Below are 22,346 nucleotides of genomic sequence, written 5' to 3'. Positions count from 1 at the left end.
CGCTGGATTTTGAAATGTTCAAAATCTTTTGGCGACACTGATATGTCGCCGAAGAAATTGCCAAGCTTTAAGCTGTGGCTCGTTAGGCCATAACAAAGGAAGAGAATGAGCAACACTGCTATGGGTCTGAAATCATACATATCAGAACATGTAAAGATAATGAATGTTCTTCCTTTTTTGAATGATTGAAAGAGACAGCATGGAAACCAGGTCCTTCAGCTAACCATTGAATTCTGATGAATATGGACCGTGCTATACTGGATGGTAGACAAAAGTGCTGGAGAAACTCAGCGGGTGCAGCACCATCTATGGAGCGAAGGAAATAGGCAACGTTTCGGTCCGAAACCCTTCTTCAGACTGATGTAGCGTGGGGGGCGGGGAGAAGGAAGGAAAAATGAAGAGGAGGAGCCCGAGGGCTGAGGGAGAGCTGAGAAGGGGAGGAGACAGCAAGGGCTACCGGAAATGGGAGAATTCAATGTTTATGCCACTAGGGTGCAGACTGCCTAAGCGGAATATGTGGTGCTGCTCCTCCAATTTCCGGTGGTGCTCACTCTGGCCATGGAGGAGGCCCAGGACAGAGAGGTCGGATTCGGAATAGGAGGGGGAGTTGAAGTGCTGAGCCACCAGGAGATCAGGTTGGTTAATGCGGACCGAGTGGAGGTGTTCGGCGAAACGATCGCCAAGCCTATGCTTGGTCTCACGATATAGATCAGCTGACATCTAGAGCAGCGGATGCAATAGATGAGGTTGGAGGAGATGCAGGTGAACCTCTGTCGCACCTGGAACGACTGCTTGGGTCATTGAATGGAGTTGAGGGGGGAGGTAATGCGACAAGTGTAGCATCTCTTGCGGTTGCAAGAGAAAGTGCCCGGGGAGGGGGTGGTGTGGGAGGGAAGGGAAGAATTGGCCAGGGAGTTGCGGAGGGAGCGGTATTTGCGGAAAGCAGGCAGGGCGGGAGATGGGAAGATGTGGCGAGTGGGGGGGTCACGTTGGAGGTGGCAAAAATGACGGAGGGCTATTTGTTGTATGTGACGGCTAGTGGGGTGAAAGGTGAGGACTAGGGGGACTCTGCCCTTGTTACGAGTGGGGGGATGGGGAGAGAAAGCAGTGTTACGGGGTATGGAAGAGACCCTGGTGAGAGCCTCATCTAGAGTAGGGCAGAGGAACCCCCATTCCCTGAAGAATGAGGACATTTCTGATGCCCTGGTGTGGAACACCTCATCCTGGGAGCAGATGCGGCATAGATGGGAGCAGATGCGGCATAGATGGAGGAATTGGGAGTAGGGGATGGAGTCCTTACAGGAAGCAGGGTGGGATGAAGAGTAGTCTAGATAGCCATGGGAGTCAGTGGGTTTATAGTGGATGTCGGTCAGAAGTCTATCACTAGCGATGGAGATAGTGAGGTCAAGAAATGGTAGGGAAGTGTCCGAAATGGCCTATGGTGTATTTGAGTGCCGGATGGAAGTTAGTGGTGAAGCGGATAAAGTCAGTCAGTTGTGTGTGAGTGCAGGAGGTAGCACCAAATCAATCGTCGATGTAGCGGAGGTAGAGGTTGGGGATGGGGCCCTGGTATGCCTCGAACAAGGATTGTTCGACGTACCCGACAAAGAGGCAGCATAGCTGGGGCCCATGAGCCTGACCATAGCTACGCCTTGTGTTTGGAGGAAATGGGAGGAGTCAAACGAGAAGTTATTGAGGGTAAGGACCAACTCCCCTAGGCGGAGGAAAGTATCAGTGGATGGGTATAGGTTGATTCTCCGGTCGAGGAAGAACCGGAGGGCTTTGAGACCATCCTGGTGGAGGATGGAGGTGTAGAATGACTGGACGTCCATGGTGAAGATGAGGGGACGGGGGCCTAGCGAATGGAATGCCCGGAGTTGACGGAGAGTGTCTGACGTGTCTTGAACATAGTTATGGAGGGATTTAACCAGGGGGGATAGGATGGGGATAGGATGGAGTCAAGATAAGTTCGGTGGGGCACGAACAGGCAGAGACAATGGGTCTACCAGGACAGTCAGGTTTGTGGATTTTGGGGAGAAGATAAAATCGGGCCATGCGAGACTACGGAATGATGAGGTTGGAGGCTCAGGGGGGGGGGGGGGGCAGGGAACCGGATTGGATGAAGTCAGTGATGGTGTTAGAGATATGGCCTGGTGCTCTGTGGGGTCATGGTCCAGGAGTAAGTTGGAGGAGGTGTCCGAGAGTTGGGGTGTGGCCTCAGCTTTGTAGAGATCGACGCACCAGACTACAATGGCACCTCCCTTGTCGGTGGGTTTGATAACCCAGTCTGGGTTGTTGCGGAGTGAGTCGATGGCTGTACGTTCGGGGGGGGGCGGAGAGATTGGAGTGAGACAGGGGAGTGGAGAAGTTGAGGCGGTTGATGTCCAGCCGGCAGTTTTGGATAAACTGGTCTAAAGCCGGAAGGCCATGAGGGGGGGGGTCCACGAGGAGGGGGTTCGTTGAAGACAGGGAAAGGGATCATCAATAGTGGGTGAGGACTCTTTCCCATGGAAGAACGCTGTGAGGCGGAGGCGACGGTAGAAGGGCTCCAAGTCGTGGTGGGCGCGGAACTCATTGAGGTGGGGGACAAAGGTAAGATCTCTGCTGAGGACCAACCGTTCGGTGTCGGAGAGCGGGACGTCAGGGGGGATGGTGAACACATGGCAGGGATGGGGGTTGGGGCTGGAGGAAGGCAGGTGAGTGGACTGAGGCTGAGGGGATGTCTGGTGGGGGGGTGGTGGGTGGTCAGGGAGGAGGGGGGCATGAAGACTGTAGTGTGGGTGGGGAAGAGCAGGGATCACATAGTTTGAGGGAGATGGGGAAGACCCAGTGGAACAGCCACTGAGGTAACCAGGGTTAGGGGGACTAGCACTAGGACCCAGTGCAGTCAAACCCGGGGGAGTGGGAATCTGCAGCGTGGAAAATCCAGGCCCGGTGTTGAGTCCATGCTGCAGGCAAGGCGACAGCTGCGGGCTGCTGGAGGGCGGTGGAGTGGCGAGTGTCGGCGGAACAGATGGTAGGAGTCTGCAGGTAGTGGAGTGCGGGTCGGTGGGCGATGCATGGGAGGTCCCGGTGGGTGGATGGTTGGTGGGGCGGCGCGGTTCGGCCAGCCCAGTGAGGCGACGAGGTGAGTAGGGCGCTGTGCGGCGGCCATCTTCGATGAGCCCCGGTCCGGCGGCGATGTTCGGTAGGTCCGGTGTGACGGCGATGTTAGATGGGCCGGGTGCGGTGGGAATGTTGGATGGGCCCGGTGCGACGGCAATGTTTGATGTGCTGCGGTGCAGTTGCGATATTCGGCGGGCCCAGTGCAGCGGGAGTTTTGGATGGGCCCAGTGCAGCAGGAATGTTGGATGGGCCCGATGTGGCGATGAGGTTAGGCAGTCCTGGGGGGTGACGAGGTTCGGCGGTCACGTTATGGTAGCGATAGTCGGAGGAATCGGGGAGCGGGAGATTATACAGAGTTAACAGTGAGGCAGCGAGGCTCGACGTCATCGGTAGGCAGGTGAAGGTTGGCGGCAGCATCGACGTGGAGGTCGGCGAAGGCGGCGTCCTGGTAAGTACTGGAGCTGCTCCTCGTGGCATATACTGGATATACGGTTGACCTAACAGAATACTTCATGTCTTAGCTTGATGCGTTCCACAAAACTGTTCTTCTTTGTGCTAAAATCTGAAACTGTTGGTTTAAAAAAAGATGGGTTGCGAATATGGCAGGTGAGGCACATTAGAAAAATAGTTTGGTCCAAGTCCCTGCCCTAAGAGTCAGAACGAGGTGCTGTGAATTCATGCAACAAAGACTGGAAGAGTGGATGTAGTTTTTTTATGCTGACCATTGATCACCTATTCACACTAGCTCCATGCTATCCCAATTTTGCATCCACTCCCTACACACTAGGGGCAATGTACAGAAGTCGATTTGCCTACAAATATGCACATCTTTGAGATGTGGGAGGAAACCAGAGAGGAGATTCTGGAGGAAACCCATGCAGTCACGGGAAGAATGTACAAACTCCAAACAGACAGCATCTGAGCTTAGGATCAAACCTGGGTCTCTGACACTATGAGGCAGCAACTCTACATGCTGTGTCTCTGTGCCACTACTTGAAGAAGGTTAGGGAAGCAACTGGCATTTGAAACCATGAAACAGTGGTTTCATTGCCACCATTGCTAACATTTTAATTTCACACTAACTTAATTCTTCAATTTTAAATTTATTTTATTTTGATAGCTGGATCTGGACCAGATCAATGCCCAGATTTCTGGATCCTGATGTATGACCATTATTATGCCTTTCCCATGTGTGCTCATTTGTCTCAGATGTGAATTGATGCACATGTATGAGGGGGACTTGCAATGTGATTCTAATCCAATTCCCAAATGCTTGAAAACCAGACATTGTGCTGCTTACGTTTGAGCTGTAATGTAACTCCAGCCTGACGCCAATCCATATTCTTCCCATGTGCACATACTATAATAATTGGGCTGTAGTCTCCTAATACTGGCTATCAGCTGACAGATTTGCAGAACACTGTATTGATTTCATCACATGTATGCTCAGAAACAACTGAGGTAAATACGAAATTCCATGATTGGGTAAGATTGAGAGCAGATCGGAGGTAGGATAAATTTGCAGAGGTGAAACTGCATTGGAAACTTGATATCTACGTAGGACTTCTGCATTTAGCGTCAATATGTTTGACTGCTTATGAGAAATAACTCAAGAGAGGCTCGTTGGCAATTTTAAAATGGTAAGCGTTCAATAAGAACAGTATCACCAGATGTTTGGGACTTAAGTATGGTGTGATGGGATTCCCAAACTTCCTGAAACTTGCCAGTGAAACCAAGGTGAGAGAACTATGACACCGTATTGGGGCTAATGTGTTGACAGGCAAATCTGGCAATAAATACTACAGGCACACAGCTGCGTTCTTGCGTGACTGTGAAAGTATTTCTTTACAAATTTTGGGTTGGGAGATTTTGCAGAATATTTAGGGAAAAAAAGTTGTTAGAGTTTGAAATGAGTTTGTGAACACTGCTGTTAACTTCCCAGGCTTCAGAAGTGCCAACTTGTTAATTGCTCATTTCATCTCGCCACTTCCACATCCAATGGATGTTGAACCATGTAGGACCCCAAGGAGGCTTATAATACGCTCACACCAAATTTCTCAGAAATCTATCAAGGATGCACGGGAAAGAAGAGATTAAAAGCTGTAGGTGCAGTCCACTGCATAGGATCTACAGGAAGTGGCTGAGATTCCCTGATATGCCAGAACACCAGGAATCGAGCAGGTTCAGAATATCACATCAGGCGGTGACAGATACTTGCAGTACGCTGGAACAGGGCTAACTCCGTGACAAACCTGGTGGCCATTTTTTTATAACAGTGGCTGTCAAAGTCATCATTAACCTCAACTTCTTTGGCTCTAGATCAATCTCTGGTTTTGCTGGAGACATCTGCATGGTCTGGCAGTCAGCCATCTACAAATGATTGATGCTTTGTTTGCTAAGGCCACAGTTATAACAACCTTTCCGGTGACAATGTCAATCAGAATGAATAAGTGCGAGTGCCTGTAGCTGTGGCTTGTTTACCATAGGCAATAAGTGTCACCAAATGCACTCAAGTAGCAATCAAAAATTACCAGATCACAACTGCAAGTCCTGGCATTTCAGCTGGTCTGCAATTACAAACCTTCTGCTCCATTGTATAGTGTTTCCAGATGTTTTAATGCTTTCATCCCTCATTCTTCAGTAGTTTAACTTCCCCCCACTCCTTCACACCTGGACTTGCAGTCACATGACTGCTTTGCATGACTACAAGATCAGATCCGCCGGTGAATATCCTCTCAAGAGGAATTCATCTCCAGAACCCCAAAGCCATTCCACCATGGACAACACACACATGACAGGAACCTAAGATAGACACAACATGCTGGAGTAACTCAGCAGGACAGGCAGCATCTCTGGAGAGAAGGAATGGGTGATGTTTCGGGTCGAGACGCTTCTTCGGACTCTGGGAATGGGATCTGACGGGGAACCTGATAGAACGCTCTCCATTTGCTTGCATGTGTTCAGCACCAAAAACTCTCAAGACAAGTTTCAACATTTAGCTGAAAGTAGCCTGTTTCATTAGCACCCAATAAATCACACCAACATTGATGTCCAGTGGCCACACTGTGCTATCCACTATGTGGTTGCTCTCCCATTGCTACTCAAACTGAAGTTCCTAAAGACACAAGACTGATTTTGAGAGATGGCTGCCAAGATATGAGAACCTGTCCACCACTGAGAATCTCAGACCATGCACAAGGGTGTTTGCTCATGCCTTCCTCCACAAGCCCTTGTGATTTGCAAACTGCTCCAGACCTCACACTTGGCTTCCATAATATCGCTACCCTTGTGCTTCTCACTTTTCCATGGTTGGACCTTGGAATTGAAAATCTAAAACACTACGGATGCTGAACATCTCAAACAAAAAACAAAAATTGCTAGCAATATTCGGCTAGTCAGGCTACATCTGGGGGAAGAGAATTAGAATTTTACTTCGGAGTCACGTGAGTGACTACGTGAAGAACCCCGCCAGGACGCATGCGTGTCATATCGCTACACGCATTGCAACGAGTCACAGCATGGGGAACGACGTACCCCTTAGCGGCAGAATTTGAAAGCCGGGAACAGCAGGTAAGGAGACTCTGCGTTCCTTCCACTTACCTTACAGGTGGAGACATGGACAGATCCACGAAGGCTGCGAAAAAGCTGGCGGGGGAGAACCGCGGAGTTGCGGGCAGCCAGCAGCAGCAGCCAACGGCACGCCAATCTCCCGAAATGGGAACAGCTGTGCCGGACTTCGCTCCCGCACCGGCCACGGCCGGACGGTAGAGCGAAGCAAAAAACTAACAGAGTAATTGACTCCGATGAGTCCGACTCTGAATAGCCGCGAGCGACCAGTGCCCGTGAGCATTGGGGCCGGTTGGAGCGGCTTCAGGAGCACCTGCGAGCGGCCAGTGCCCGTGCACATTGGAGCCGGTTGGAGCGGCTGGGAGCGGGGAACAAGAGCAGCCGCGACGGCCAGTGCCCGTGAGCATTGGAGCCGGTTGGAGCGGCTGCAGGAACCGGAGCAGGAGCGGCTTCAGGAGCAGCCGCGACGGCCCGTGCCCATGAGCATTGGAGCCGGTTGGAGCGGCTGCAGGAACTGGAGCAGTCGCGAGTGGCCAGTGCCCGAGAGCATTGGAGCCAGTTGGAGCGGCTGTTGGAGCAAGTACTCCAATGTGACAGGCTCCGGGAGATGGAGACTAGTCACAGTGGGCAGCTAGTAAGTCCTACAGCAGTACCTCTTGTAGGGCTGCACAGTGTTTCTCCCTCATCAGAGGGGAGTACAGGGGGTCAATTCTGGGCTGACCCTGAAGAGGGGTGCAGAACATACCCCTAGTGCACGTGGGGTGCAAGAAAACCTATTGGATATGGTGTCCCAGTTTATTCAACCCGACCAAACTGGACAAAATCTGGAACCTAAAAAATAGCTGCAAGTATCGACTACTTGTCATTCAACCAGCTATAAGGACAGGCATTATTGGACACCACAGCAAGACACTTACCACCAGGGAACTGCAAAACACTGAATGTTCCCAGTGTCAACCAGTGTATTTGACAACATGTCGGAGCCTCAATCAGAGCCAGGGACTTGAAACTACAGAAAGTTCTGAAAGTCCTAACAGCGGGAATTACGGTTTTCGCCCGCACAATAAACAAAAAAGACATGACACAAGATCACCAGGATGCACTGGCTTTATTTTGCAACTACCAATACGAGTAAACAGTATTAGGAAAAAGTGCCATCCAACCGGCTTTAGACCCTAATTTGCAGGCCTATGCAAACCTGGAACCTCCAAGCCACCAATATTACTATTTGGATGCAACTTATCAAAACAGGTAAAAGAACTTTACGAAGAGGGTAAAACCCTGGGGCTCATTAAAGCAACGTCTAAAAACTACTTCGGCCAGAAACAGCACCCCTACGCACCACCAGTCGGCCAAGACAAACTGGTGAAAGCCCGAAGGCCAGGAACACTCAACATCGGTCTTTTTTAGGCCATGGCCCAGACCGGCCTTCCTGGGAAATGCGCTAACCCTCAACACCGACCCAACTACAGATCCAGACACCGGCGCCTCAACGTCCACGGAGGATGCCGAAAAAGTAACAAACCTACCAATAGTAACCATGGAGGTAGGTGGGTCTGGTTCCTTACGAGGTTGGTGGGAGATTACAATTCTATCTGGATGCATGGAATACCGACACTTATATTTTCAGAAGTATAGGGTTATAACATAGAATTTATACAAAAACATAATCCTCCAGTTCAGCATGTACCGAACCGAATGTTCGTGCTTACAGGCAAAGAAAAATCAAAAGCGCATGCTGAACTACAGTGGCCTTATAAAAAGGAGTAATGGAGGAAACCCAAAACGAATCACAGGAATTTGTGTCCAAAATCTTTATCATAAACAAGATGGTGGTTGCCGCATCATCATAGATTTGACTAATTTGAATACTTTCGTACTATATATTCATTACTAGATGGAAACCTTTGTTACTGCTATGCAATTGATTTCCTAAAGTTACTACATGGCAAGCATTGTTTTAAAAGATGCTTACTATACAGTACCCATTAGAGGTGACCACAGATGTTATTTAACACAATGGATCATCTGGGGTACACCCTTAACTCAGTTCACATGTCAGTGACTTTGCCGAAAGAAAAGATTACAGCCTTTATGGAGGCTTGCAGCAAAATCATTGACATCACAAAACCATCCATCAGACTGGTAGCAATAATAATTGGCATAATAGTGGCTGCGTTTCCAGCCACACAAATCGGACCTTTCCATTATCAAAAATTACAGAGGGCTAAAATACGGGCACTCCAAAATTATGGTGGTCCTTTTGACAGACCAATGAAGCTACCAACAGAGGCCATAATGGAACTAAAATGGTGGAAAGATAACATTAGGCATTGTCCAATCCAAACATTATCAGCAACCCGTCTATGGTACTACAAACTGATGCCAGTGCACTTGGTTGGGGGGCTACCAATTCCATCTCCAGCTGTGGGGGAGATAGAATGCACAGGAGGCATCATTATTACAAACACTGGGCATAAACTACCTGGGAATGTTAAGTGCATTCCATGGCCTTAAGTCATATTGTTCTAGGTTATATCACCAGCATGTTAGACTACAAATTGACAACACCACCGTGGTAGCATATATCAACCATATGGGTGGAAACAAATCGACATCATGTGACAATCTGGCCAATACAATTTGGCAATAGTGTATCCAGAGAGATATTTGGATATCAGCTACCTACTTACCAGGTAAACTAAATTTAGTGGCAGACAACAGGTCACGCAAATTCAATGAAAACACTGAATGGATGTTGGATAAAAATGTATTTGCTGAAATTACAGCATGGTATGGAACACCAGATATCGACCTATTCGCATCCAGGCTCACACCAGTTACCGAATTATGTTCATGGGAACCAGAACCTGGGGCAGCGGCAACAGATGCATTTTCGCTGCATTGGGGGATATTGTTTATTTATGCATTCCCTCCTTTCTGCCTCATCAGTCGGGTATTAAAGGAAATACAGCAAGACTCCGCGTCTGGTATTTTGATAGTACCCGATTGGCCTACTCAACCATGGGTCCCGGTGATACTCGACATGGTATTAGAACCATGCATCACCATCCATCATAGACTTAATTTACTGGTTCATCCCGCAACAAGGGGAAGTTACCCATGTCATAATTATATAAACCTATTAATTTGTAGAGTTTGAAAGCACCTCTACTACACCTGGGACTGACGGACCGAACAGAGGATATTATTTCAGCGGCCCACAGACAGTCCACCAAAAAACAGTACTTGGTGTCATCAAGAAATGGGGAAAGTACTGTCACAACAATAGCATCACCCACAGATCTATGAACATCCCGTCTGTTCTGGAATACCTGGCAAGCCTCCATTAAGATGAGAGGCTCAGTCATAGTGCCATCAACTGCGGCAGAAGTGCTCTCTCAACATACCTGTGGCAAGGAACAGAGCGGCATTCTGTTGGGACACACCCTGGTAACCAAACTCATGAGGGGCATTTTTAATGTTAATCCCCCAAGAACCAGCTACTCCCAAATATGGGATGTGAGCATTGTACTGACCATGTTAAGAAACTGGTCTCCAGCTACAGCTCTGTCCCTACAGAAACTGACTATGAAAACAGTCATGCTGATGGCCTTGGTCACGGCACAAAGGGTCCAGTCGCTACAGAAACTAAGGCTGGACAACATGACTATTTCATCTGGAAATTTAACTTTTCACATCAATGAATTAGTCAAACAGAACAGACAGGGGTCAGCAGGCCTAAAAACAGAATTCAGAGCCTACCCAACAGATGATCGTCTCTGTATTGTAACACACTTACTATTATATATGGAGTTGGAAAGTTTTCTCCGTTGATCATCCTGCTGTCTTGAGGATTTGGTCCATAGGAACATCCAACTTCATAGCTGCTGATGTAGCTGCAGCCCTGGTGGATTGAGATTTTAAAATGCTAGTGTCAACTCCAGCCTTTATTAGGACCTGTTTTAGCCATCTAGAGATGGTCTGGACCGTCACTTTTTTGAGTGGCTGTTTGTAGCTGATTAAAAGTGACATTTTTAAAATCCTACATAGCTACATCGGCAGCTATGAAGTTGGATGTTCCTATGGACCAAATCCTCAAGACAGCAGGATGGTCAACGGAGAAAACTTTCCAACGATTTTATAACAAACCAGTCATTGAACGTGGAACATTTGCAGAAACAATTTTAAGTTCTGTAATATAATTTTACCCCATAAATAGGGGCTATAATTTGGTGTTAATATATTTATCGTTGGGTTTTCAATATCGTATTGATGTCTAATGATGTTAACACTATTCTCCCCATAATCAAGGCAGATGTGATGCATGGACTCGTTTCCACGGCATGAAATCACAGAGCTTTAAAATCTTCACGTAGTCACTCACGTGACTCCGAAGTAAAATAGTAAGATTAAACGAGAACTTACCAGTTTGAAGCTTGATCGTTATTTTATGAGGAGTAATGTTGAGGGATTATGTGCCCTCCGCTCCCACCCTTGATCATATACTCAACTGGTATATCTTCTCTAATCTTACTATGTTTAGTCATTACAATTATCTGTGATTTCACACCGCTGCTTTGAAGAATGACACGCATGCATCCTGGCAGGGTTCTTCACGTAATCCCTCAACGTTACTCCTCATAAAATAACGATCAAACTTCAAACTGGTAAGTTCTCGTTTAATCTTACTATTAACATTTCTGAAAAAGAGTCCTCAACCTGAAACGTTAACTCTGTTTTTCAGACCTACTTGGTAAATATGTGGTCCAATAGAAAGATAGTTTCGTTTAGAGATAGAGCATGGAAACAGGCTCTAACGTGCACTGAGTCCACTGCGGCCATCGATCACCCATTCACCACAGTTATAAGTTATCCCACTTTCTCATCCACTCCCTACACACTTTGGGCAATTTACAGAGGCCAATTAATCTACAAACTCACACATCTTGGGGATGTGGGGGGGAAGATGCGCACCCAGAGGAAACCCGTGAGGTAACAGGATGAATGCGCAATCCCCACACAGACAGAACCCGTGGTCGGGATCAATCCCGAGTCTCATGGCACTGTGAGGCAGCAGCTCTACCAGATGTGCCACTGTGCCCCCCACAATGGAGAAATGCCATCACTGATGTAAATTGGTGAATAATAGAATAAGTGTGATCTGCAGCAAGGGTAGGGTGAGAGGGTAGCCGAGAGTTTCCACAGGGTGAAGCGCAAAATGTTATTGAGCATTTTAGTGGTCTGCTCAGTGAAGCTGTGAACTGCTCTAAGCACATTATCTTTGTGTGCAGTACGAATCAGTAACATGGGAAGGAACAACACCTTATTAACACCCAGCGTTTGGCTTAGCCAAGTGGTGGAAGAAGCAGAGCAGACTGGTAAAATTATATTTTGACTATTATCTGGCTGCATTATATCCCATTATCTGGCTTTAACTGCACCTGGCAACAGGGTTTGCTCTGAAATTCAGTGGTAGCATTAGCATGTATTATATTTCAGATAGGATCTTAGACTGCCGAAGATTTGTTTCTCGCTTGTTTCTCCTCACTGAGATGCATCAAGGAGAAATGCTTTCTGAACACGTTTGTGGAGATCATAGTTGATCCACTAATCTTTCCTATACCTGACTATACCACAGCAGATTCATCCCCTCTGATACAGACTTTCACAACAGTCTCTGTCCCCAGGTGTGTAAATCACCAGTGAAAACCCAACTCTCTTCTATCTAGGAAGCAGGAACAGGACTAACTGCATGTTCGTAAGCCTGCTCCACCACAGTAAGATTGTGGCTGATCCAATCTCCACCTCACATTCTCCCCTTATATCCTTTTATATCTTTGTAAATTAAGTGTTTATCAATCTCTGCCTTGAACATAGCTCCATAGTTCTCCAGGGTAGAAATGCCAAAGATTCCCGACTCTCTGGGAGAAGAAATTCCTTCATGTTTCCATCTGAAATGGGCGATTCCTTATTCTGAAAGTATACTCGATTTCTGGAGAACATCTGCTCAGCATCCACCTTGTCAGCACCCCACATAGTCTCATACTTCAGTAAGATCTCATCTCACTTTTACATATTTCAGTGAATACAGGAACAAACTGCTCAACATTTCCTTGTATGTCACTTCCTTCATCGCAGGAATAAAGCAAGTGAGTCTTTTCTGCACGCTCTCCAACACGGGCGTATCGTTCCTTAAATCTGCAGATAAAAAACATACACACTATTCCAAATGAGGTCTCCTCAGCGTCTCGTAAAGTTGCTTCAAAACCATACTACTTTTATATCCAAATCTCCCAGCAATGAAAGTTAACATTCTTTTTTGTATTTCATTTGCTAGGATCCATATATCCCTTTATACCACACCAGGCCCAACCAGTCCGCACCGACCAGCGATTGACGCACACATTAGCACTACCCTAGACTAGGGGCAATTTTTACATTAATACCAAGCCAATTAACCTACAAACCTGTGCGTCATTGGAGTGTGGGAGGAAAAATAACGCAGGTCACAGGGACAACATACATACTCCGTACAGACAAGCACCTGTAGCCAGGATCAAACCCGGCTCTCTGGCACTGAAAAGCAGCAATTCTACCACAGCGCCACCGATCTTAATTGGGAAGCTCCTTCCACCGAGCCGCTGAGCTCCTCTAGCACTTTGGGATTTGCTCAAGATTGCAGTTTCTTGTGTTTACTTCTGAGCACACCAGTTAGCATCTGAGGCTACTGTTATTGCTGGTTCTTCATCCAAAATAAACTGGCAATAAAACAGAACTTACTGTAGTGTGAGTCAGCAACCCAACAAAATAAACCAAGGAAGAGGGGAATTGTAAGCTGGAACTTTGCCTGACAATCCATCCAATATGTTTCTGTCATTCACTTATCTACAAGTGATTACCCATTAATACACTGCTGCAGTGTTTCGGTGAGACCAATGACAGTAGTATTTACTAGTTAATTACAGAAGCTTCTATCAATGTGCCTGATTTACACACATATTTTGCTCATATTTCTATGAATATTACCTCTCTAACTGCACGTAACCCTTGCACCCTCTCACTCTATCCCTCCCCCTTCCTCATTCTCTGACCAGTCTGACTGTCCCATTATTAAATCTTATATCTGTATGCTTCATTGTCACCTTCTCCCAGCTAACAATTATCTAGTCTACAGTTTCTTTGATCTCCATCCCCTTTGATGTGTCGTTTTCCCCCACCTTAAACTTTCTTATCTCTATATCTCCCTCTACACTGACTCTCAGTCTGAAGAAGGGTCTCGACACAAAACGTCACCCATACCTTCTCTCCAGAGATGCTGCCGGTCCCGCTGAGTTACTCCAGCATTTTGTGTCTATCTTCGGTGTAAACCAGCATCTGCAGATCCTTCCTACACATTTCGTCTTGCACACAATAAGATGGCTCACATCTGCCCCTAAAGAGCAAAACAAAAGTTTTCATTCAAAAGGGGATTAGGAGACAGAAGGTGCCTTTCTCCCAGTGTCCATCCTCTTCATTTCATGGGGCATGGGTGAAACCAGACCTCCAATAAACTAGTCCTCAACTGTGGGGAAAAAAATAAAATCATTTGACTAAAGGACAGAATGTGATGTTTATTTTGCAGAGGGGTTGATAAGTGACAGGTTTATTGGGCCCTGCACTCCTTCCATTTTCAGAGCAAGATACTACTAGAAATGATTCTGTGACATTATCGCCTGCAAGAAATTTGAATTGATGTGTAGATATCAACAGTGCCCTCTAATGTACACCATTATTTCTTCCAGTGCCATTTAAACTGCAATCCTGTGAGATCCTGTGGCCTGCAGCATTCATTTTATGCTGATGCAGTAATCAGTGTTGCATGAAAATCAAAGAATTTATTAAATATAATTATTCTCATAACCACGCACTAAAACCTGCACAAACTATGGAGAATCTTAGTCAAAGCATTGAAATGAATGCTATTGTGAACTATCATTATCCTTTACATGCCAGGAAAACAGTGAACCATTTTGCTGGTTAGTAAATGTAAACTTCTTCAAATGAAATAGGTCTACGTTGTGTTTTCAGATGGTGCCGAGACCTGAGTATTTTTGATCAACGCTAATTTATCAATTTAACATTTATATTTAACAGAACATATTGTGTTTCTGTTTATCATCAAAATGGAGATAATTTTTTATAACAACTAATGGAAGGGCTGGTTGGGAGCACATTTAGTTTTTTAGTTTAGTTTAGAGACACAGCGTGGAAACAGGCCAACTGAGTACGCACCGACCAGCGATTCCGACCGCTGGCGATGTAGGGCAGTAACTCTACCGCTGCGCCACTGTGCCATCCTAGAAAAGATAACTTTTATTTTGAGATTCAGTTATTATAGGCATTAGAGAGAATGTTTAATTTAGTTTAGTTTAGTTTAGAGAAACAATGTGGAAACATGACCTTCAGCCCACCGAGTGCATGCCGACCAGCGATCACTTGCACACTAGTTTTACCCTACACACTAGGATCAATCAACCAAAGCCAATTTACCTACAAACCTGCATGTCTTTGGAATGTGGGAGGAAGCTGGAGCATCCTGAGAAAACCCATGGATAACGTGCACTTTTCGAACTGACCGCATCCATAGTCAGGATCTAACCCAGGTCTGTGGCATTGGGAGGCAGCAGCTCTACCTGCTGCATCACTGTGCTGCCCTGCAACAGAAGGAGACACAAGGTACAGCAGATGTTGCAATATTGAAAAAAATCAGAAAGTGCTGGAGGAACTCAGTGGAACGTGCAGGACAGAACGGAAACACTCATCCTTGCAGACCAACAATACATATGACTATGTATTACCTATTTACTTTAATAGCTGATTGGTTGGTACTTTAGTTTAGTTTAGTTTAGAGATACAGACCGGAAACAGGCCCTTCGGCCCACCTAGTCCGCATGGACCAGCAATCCCTGCGCATTAACACAATCCTACACACACTGCGGACAATTTACACTTATACCAAGTATACAAACCTAAGCAAATTAACCTACGAACCTGTACGTTTTTGGAGTGTGGGAGGAAACTGAAGATATCGGAGAAAACCCACGTGGTCACGGGAAGAACGTATAAATTCCGTACAGACAGCATCCATAGTCGGGATCGAACCCGGGTCTCTGGTGCTGCAAGGCAGTAAGGCAGCAACTCTACCACTGCGCCACCGTATAGCCTGCTGGCACTGTTGTTTTAAAATTATTTTGCGATATTTGTGCCTTCCAAATAGTTGTACGGTAGTCAATTACTTGCAGTTTGTATCAACTATAACAGTGAAGTGAACATGGTTCGCTGTGCATGGTTATAGTGGAGCAAATACATCAAGAGGATATGCAATTAAATGTCAAGATTGGAATGGACATCCATTTTCAATTTCTTCTCCAAATGGTTGCTTATATGGAGAGCTCACCAATAGATTATCCATTAAATCTCATGAAGTACATGAGGTGCATACTTACTCACTGATTACTTATCAGCTGCTGATCAAGAACATTCCGGTGTAAGTTTCTGCACAGATCCTTAATTATTGCTGATGAAGCTCTTTAGGCAAGACATTTAATTTTGTAAAATAGGCCATTAGTTCTAAATAGGGCATTCAGTTCACCATGTTCATGTCGACCCATCCACAATTAATCCTACCTTCTGCCACTTGTCTTGCAGCCTTCGATGCCTGGATGATTCAAGTGCTTCTCTAAACACTTGTTAAATGCTGTTTGCCAATCAGCTTCCATCACTCTCTTAAGCGGAGTACAAGTTCAAGTGTTCATGTGTTCAAGTGAGTTTAATGTCATGTGTCCCAGATAGGACAATGAAATTCTTGCTTTGCTTCAGCACACAGAACATAGTAGGCATTTACTACAAAACAGATCAGTGTGTCCATATACCGTAATATAAATATATACACACATGAATAAATAAACTGATAAAGTGCAAATAACAGATAATTGGTTATTAATAATCAGAGTTTTGTCCAAGCCAGGTTTAATAGCCTGATGGCTGTGGGGAAGTAGCTATTCCTGAACCTGGCTGTTGCAGTCTTCAGGATCCTGTACCTTCTACCTGAAGGTAGCAGGGAGATGAGTGTGTGGCCAGGATGGTGTGGGTCTTTGATGATACTGCCAGCCTTTTTGAGGCAGCGACTGCGAGTATTCCAGGTACTCACCAATCCCCAGCTGGAAAAGGTCCCCCCTCAGATCACCTTCCAATGCCACTGACAAAAAGTACATTTGGAAACATCTAGTGTAGGAAAGAACTGCAGGTGCTGGGTTAAATCGAAGATAGACACAAAATGCTGGAGTAACTCAGCGGGACAGACAGCATCTCTGGCGAGAAGGAATAGGTGACATTTTGGGTTGAGACTATTCTTCAGACTGTTATCTGTCTGAAGAAGGGTCTCGACCTTAAACGTCACCCATTCCTTGTCGCCAGTGATGCTGCCTGCTCCGATGATTTTCTCCAGCATTTTGTGTCTATCTTTGGAAACATTTAATAAGCTTCTCCCTTTGATCCTCAGCCACATGTTCAGCCATTCATCGCTGTATGTTAAAAACAAATCTCCCAACCAGTCTCTCAGAAGGGGTAATTCAGAAGATTCATAATTTATAAGACTTAGGAGCAGAATTAGCACATCAAGTTTGCTCCACCATTTGATCATGGCTGATCTAGTTTACCCTCTCAATCCAATTTTTCCTGCCTTTTCCCTGAAATCCTGACACCCTCACTCATCAAGAACCGATCAATCTCCGCTTTAAAAATTCCAGATGACTTGGTCTTCCTCCTCAATAACCAACAGCACATTAAGACTAAGTGCTCAGTCTCTCGCTCTATTCTCTCTATACCCATGACTGTGTAGCCATATACAGCTCCAAGGCCAGGTTTAAATTAAATAATAACACTATTGTTGGACGAATAATGGGTAATAATGAGTCTAAGTATAACACGGAGATTGAAAATCTGAATGAATGTTGCCAGAACAACTATCTTGTTCTCAATATCAGCAAGACCGATGGGCTGATAGTAGGATTCAGGAAGGGACAACTAAGGATCTACAAAATGAACCTGATTTCATCGACATGATGATGTAGAGTTAACACCTTCGAGTTCCTGGGCATGCATATCTCTGAAGATCTGTCCTGGGACCAGCATATCGATGCAATCACTGAAGGGCCTGTCCCACGAGCATGTGACTGAATGTGGCAAGAGCGACCTAACGTGGTCGCTTGAGCCATACGGCCTCGCGGGGCCGGTCCCACTTTGATCGCCAGAGCTGTATGGAGTTGTGCGGAGCTGGTCCCGACATCGCGCGGGGCTCCGAAAAACTGACACTGTTCAAAGATTCCGCGCGGCTACGGCCTGCCAGCCCGCAGCCGCATTGAGGCCGTACGCACTGCCTCGACGGGCGTACGTATCGTCTCGACGCCGTACGCAGCGTCATGATGGCGTACGCCTAGCGCAAACTTCCCGCGGACTTCGCTCGAACATCACGTCAACTCGTACGGGATCACTCGAACACCGCGCAGCCCCCGCTTCCGGTTTGGTCGCGCTCGCCACATGCATTTGCATGCTGGTGGGACAGGCCCAGTACGGGGATCACTCGACCTCCGCGCAACCCCCGCTTCCGGTTCGTTTGCGCTTGCCGCATGCAGTCGCATGCTCGTGAGACAGGCCCTTAAGAAAGCTTATCAATGCCTCTAATTTGTTAGAGGATTGAGGATATTTTCTTGATTAGTACGGGTGTCAGAGGTTATGGGGGGGAAAGCAGAAGAATGGGGCTAGGATGGAGAGATAGATCAGCCATGGTCAAATGGCGGAGTAGACTTGATGGGCAGAATGGCCTAATTCTGCACCTATCTCTTATGATCCTATGATTTCATGGATGTCAATGTAAGCTTTATTGAACTTCTCCAGGTATATGGTGGAGAGCGTACTGAATGGCTGCATCATCACCTGGGCAACTCATACATCCAGGAAAGAATGGGATTACAAAGAGTGGAAGACGTTGCGCAGTCAATCACAGGTACTGACCTCCCACCATTGTAGGGATCTTTCAGAGGCATTGCCTCAAAAAAGCAGCCAATGTTGATAAAGACCCACACCACCTTGGCCATGCTTTCATTCCAACCTGCATCGGGAAGAAGGTACTGAAGCCTGAAAACTGTGACCACCTGGATCAAGAATTGCTTTTTTCTAACTACGAAGGCTCTTGAACACTGCACAACACCAACCTCAGCAACTATGAACTCCTTTGGACTGTATTTGGTTGCATTGAGGACCTCGGTATATGCAGTATCAGCGATTAAATATGCATATTATAAGATATGTTATATATTACCAGATTGCTTTTACATTCTGGTAAACTGCTGGAAGTACATTTTTCATATGAAACTCTTGACATATTGGTTTGGATTGTGGGAAGATGTTGATATCAGGGTGTAGCTGATTATTTTACGTTTTGTAACTGTCAACAATATTGAGGTTTCCTTGTGAACAGCTATTCTTGGTTGTCTTTCAAAGCACTCTCAGATATTAGACTTGCTGCAGTGAGGAAGCATCAAGCCATAGTGATTCTCCAGCATTACATTGGAGCAGAACATGGAAGAAACGTAAATTATTTTATAATCATCAAGTGAACTGAACTACTTTGGGATTATTTTTAAAACAATTTGATGAATTTAATTTATTTTTACATCGTTATTAGTTTTAGTTTTTAATTGCTTCTAAATAACATGAAGTAAACATTTGATAGTTTGTTTAGCCATTAAATTTCTTCCAGCACTTTTGTGTGTGGGTTTAATTAAACCCTCAAACTTAAAGAGATCAAGCATGTGAAATATATTGAAGGTGAAAGAGAGGTTCGTAAATCCTGAATTATTGAGTGTATTTGGTTGTTTTGAAAACCATCTAAACCAAATGGATCATCTGCCTACACAAACATACTTTCAGGTTTGTGTTGGTCTGGTTTGCATGTGTCATATGCAATAGCAACCCATTCATGTTTAAGGAGTCAAGAGTCAAGAGTGCTTTGTTGTCATATATCCCAGATAGTACAAGGAAGTTCTTACTTGCAGCAGCACAACAGAATATGTAAACATAGTACACTGTAGACAATATAATAAATGAGAGGAAAAAAAAGTTCAGCCTGTGTATATATACACATACTCACAAATACACATATATATCGATCACAAATACACATATATATCAATCTAGACTAAGTGGGACCCGTTGGGTCCCACCATCACACGGGAGGTCTAGTCCCTCAACACAATATTCTGGAGCGCTAGTATGGGTGTTGTGGGCTGAAGGGATTGTTTTTCAGAGGGCTAGGTTGGACATTGTGGGCCGAATGGATTATTGGGCTGGCGGCTCAGTCACTCAAGCCTGTTGTGCTGGCAGCTCACTCATTCATGGCTGGTGAATTCAAGTGCAGTTTCTTACCACTTCAAGCAGGGTGCAAGGACACCAAATTCAAGTGCAGTTTCATACCATTTCAAGCATGATGCAAGGCCACTAAAGACAGCGAGTCGTGACCTCTCCCTCCTCCATCTTGCAGAGACTGAGCCACACCCACACTTCTGAGTTTTATAGTCCCTTCCCCCTCCCACCAGAAGGTGCATGGCCTTCATGGCATGATTGACAGGAGAGAGAACCAACATTTTTAAAACACTAATAACTCTTTTATTTTTCATCGATGGGAAAAATCCTCGGCACCTGATGAGCGGAGGGGGACTCTGAGTAAGATGGCCAAAAATCACAGCTGTACGTTCTAGCGTTTTTTCTAAATTCAATATAAAATGCAAACAGGAAGTGGTCAAGATTAAACTTTTAATCATATAGGCAAGGCAACTTTAATTAGGCAAGGCAACTTTAATTAGGCAAGGCAACTTTAATTAGGCAAGGCAACTTTAATTAGGCAACACAGCTTTAACATTTCCAAACCAAAGGCAACACAGCTTTAGCATTTCCAAGCCAAAGGCAACACAGCTTTAGCATTTCTAAACCAAAGGCTACACAGCTTTAGCATTTCCAAACAATATTTTCAAACCACATTAAGGGCACTCAAGGTCAGTAAAACCACTCACAGTTTAGTAGACATGTGTTCAGTGTTATTCACAGCTCAGACTGAGAGACATGACCCTCTCGCTCCCCCATCTTGCAGAGACTGACTGAGTCACTCGACACTTCCGGGTTTTATAGTCCCTCCGGAAGGGGCGTGGCCTTCAGAAGATAGAATCTCAACATTTTTTAAACACTAATAACTCTTTTACTTTTCATCGATGGGAAAAATCCTCTTTTCCTGCACAGTGGAGGGGGACTGACTAAGATGGTAAAAAATCACAGCCGTAAGTGGCAGCGTTTTTTCTAAAATCATTATATAGAACAACAAGAAGTGGTCAAGATCTGACTTTTAGTAATATGGATATATATATATCTTTATATATTTATATATAGATGTAGATATAGATAGACACAAAAAGCTGGAGTAACTTAGCAGGACAGGCAGCATCTCTGGAGAGAAGGAATGGGTGATGTTTCGGGTTGAGACCCTACATAGATATCGATCACACACACACACACATATATATATATATATATATACTAGACCAAGTGCAGACCCGTTGGGTCTGTTCCCCCAATGTGCGGTTGTGGGGGGGAGGCGGCATGCAGCGTCACACACACTAACTATCCCCACCCCCCCAGCACTCACGCTAATTACCCCCCTTGATATTATATTAATATTATCCATTTGCTACTTTTACCCCATAACCACCCTATCTACTGACGCATAGCCCCCGACTTGCAGTCACATCTAGAGAGGAGGGCGGGGGTAGAGAGTTAGGGCAGAGAGAGAAGGGGCAGAGACAGAGAGAGAGACAGAAACACAAAGAGGGGCAAGAGGGAGAGGGGGGTGGAGAGGAGGAGAAGAGGAAGGGTGGGTGAGGGGGGAAAGGTGGGGGAGGAGGGGAGGAGAGTGAGAGGGAGAGAGAGGGGGTGCTGAGAGGGGAGTGAGGGGGAGAGGTGGGGAGCAGGGAGGGGGTGGGTGGGGAAGGGGTAGGGGGTGTGGAGGGGAGGGAGGGGAGAGAGGGAGAGAGAGAGAGAGAGAGAGAGAGAGAGAGAGAGAGAGAGAGAGAGAGAGAGAGAGAGAGAGAGAGAGAGAGAGAGAGAGAGAGAGAGAGGGGTGAGAGAGAGAGAGAGAGAGAGGGAGAGAGAGAGAGAGGGGGAGAGGGGGGAAGAGAGAGGGGGAGAGAGGGTGGGGGTGCTGAGAGGGGGGTGCGGTGAGGGGAGGGGGAGAGGTGGGGAGCAGGGAGAGGGAGGGAGGGTGGAGGGAAGGGGGTAGGGGTGTGTGGAGGGGAGGGGGGTTTAGGGGAGGGACGGTGGGGGATGGGATGGAGGGTAGGAGAGGGAGAAAAAGAGGGGAGAGAGAGAGGGGGGGAGGAGGAGAGGGTGGGAGGAGGAGAGGGGGGAGTAGGAGAGGGGGGGAGGAGGAGAGGGGGTGGAGAGGAGGGGTGGTGAGGAGGGGGGAGAGGGGGAGAGGGGGGAGAGGAGGGGGGAGGGGGGGAGAGGGGGGGAGGAGAGGGGGGATAGGAGAGGGAGAGGAGAGGAGAGGAGAGGAGAGGGGGAGAGAGGGTAGAGAGAGGGGAGAG

The 22,346-nt window shown here is 46.4% G+C and overlaps 1 long non-coding RNA gene across 1 annotated transcript; it reads left to right on the top strand.

Moving 5' to 3' along the window:
• The first annotated feature begins 1,623 nt into the window (after positions 1-1,623).
• On the top strand, positions 1,624-21,228 carry LOC116984227. Its single transcript, XR_004414933.1, has 3 exons — positions 1,624-1,876; positions 16,451-16,455; positions 21,194-21,228. It is a non-coding gene; the product is annotated as an uncharacterized LOC116984227 (long non-coding RNA).
• The last annotated feature ends 1,118 nt before the right edge of the window (positions 21,229-22,346 follow it).

This window comes from Amblyraja radiata, chromosome 19, assembly GCF_010909765.2.
Source record: "Amblyraja radiata isolate CabotCenter1 chromosome 19, sAmbRad1.1.pri, whole genome shotgun sequence".
Classification (NCBI taxonomy): domain Eukaryota; kingdom Metazoa; phylum Chordata; class Chondrichthyes; order Rajiformes; family Rajidae; genus Amblyraja; species Amblyraja radiata.
The sequence above is the reverse complement of the archived record's forward strand: the minus strand, read 5'-3'. Positions and strand labels throughout refer to the sequence as shown.